Genomic DNA, 1,422 nt, shown 5'->3' on the forward strand with positions numbered 1-1,422 from the left:
ATGTAACTAAAGTTAGGAGTTTCTTGGGGCTAGCTGGGTATTATCGGTGGTTTGTAAATGGATTTTTTATAATTGCTACTCCTATGACTAGACTACTCTGAAAGGATGTTAAATTTGAATGGACGGAAAAATGTCAACAGAGTTTCGAAGAATTGAAAAAGTTATTAACTGAAGCACCAGTGTTGATACAACCCGAATCAGGTAAAGAATTTGTGGTGTATAGTGATGCTTCTCTAAATGGTTTGGGGTGTGTACTCATGCAAGAAGGAAAAGTGGTGGCTTATGCTTCGAGGCAGTTAAAACCTCATGAGAGGAATTATCCTACTCACGATTTGGAATGGCTGCAGTGGTGTTTGCTTTGAATATTTGGCGACATTATTTGTATGGTGAAAAGTGTCGAATATATATCGATCACAAAAGTCTTAAATACTTGATGTCACAAAAAGACTTGAATTTGAGACAGTGAAGATGGTTAGAGTTATTGAAAGATTACGAGCTTGTTATTGATTATCATCCGGGAAAAGCGAATGTGGTTGCCAATGCTTTAAGCAGAAAGTTGTTGTTTGCTTTGAGAGTTATGAACACTCGATGGAAAATGTCGATGACGGTTCGATTCTATCGAGTTAAGAGCAAGACCGATGTTTTACAAGAGATTTTGAAGCTCGAAAAATGATCAAGATTTGCTAGCCAAGAGAAAAGCAAGGTGAAGTCGACACGGGATCGATTTCGAATCGGTTCGATGGTTGTTTGATGTTTAAAATCACATTTGTGTACAAAAAATGATGAGTTGATTCAAAAGATTTTACATGAAGCACATAATGGTTGTTTGGAGGTTCATCCGAAGCGACGAAGATGTATAATGACTTAAAGAAAATGTCTTGGTGGAGTGGAATGAAAAGAGATATTTCGAGTTTGTATCAAAGTGCTTAGTTTGCCAACAAGTGAAAGTGAACACCAAGTACCTTCGGATTACTTCACCTATTATGGTTCTGAATGGAAATGGGATCGGATTACTATGGATTTTATATCGGGTTGCCGTTAACTCGGGGGAAGAAAAATGCCATCTGGACAATAGTTGATGATCGACTAAATCGGCTCATTTTATTCCTAAGACGCATGCATTATTCTCTTAATAAGTTGGCATAAGCTTAAATACATGGAACTGATTCTACAGGTCATGTCCCTAGAATCAGTGAATTCACCAAGCCTTAAACCCCTAAGCAGTAGGGTAACAGGTTAAATTTACAGACCTTAACCCCCTAAGCAATAGGGTAATAGGCTGAAAATTATAGATTTCGTCTCCCTGAAGTTGCAGTGGAACAGATCAAATCCAGCGAATCCTGTCTTCCTGAAGTCTCAGCGAAGCAGATCGAAGTTACAAGTCTCATCTCCTTGAAATCGTAGTGGAGTAGACTAAATTTA

The sequence above is a fragment of the Gossypium arboreum genome, chromosome 13 (assembly GCF_025698485.1).
Source record: "Gossypium arboreum isolate Shixiya-1 chromosome 13, ASM2569848v2, whole genome shotgun sequence".
NCBI classification, from domain to species: Eukaryota; Viridiplantae; Streptophyta; class Magnoliopsida; order Malvales; family Malvaceae; genus Gossypium; species Gossypium arboreum.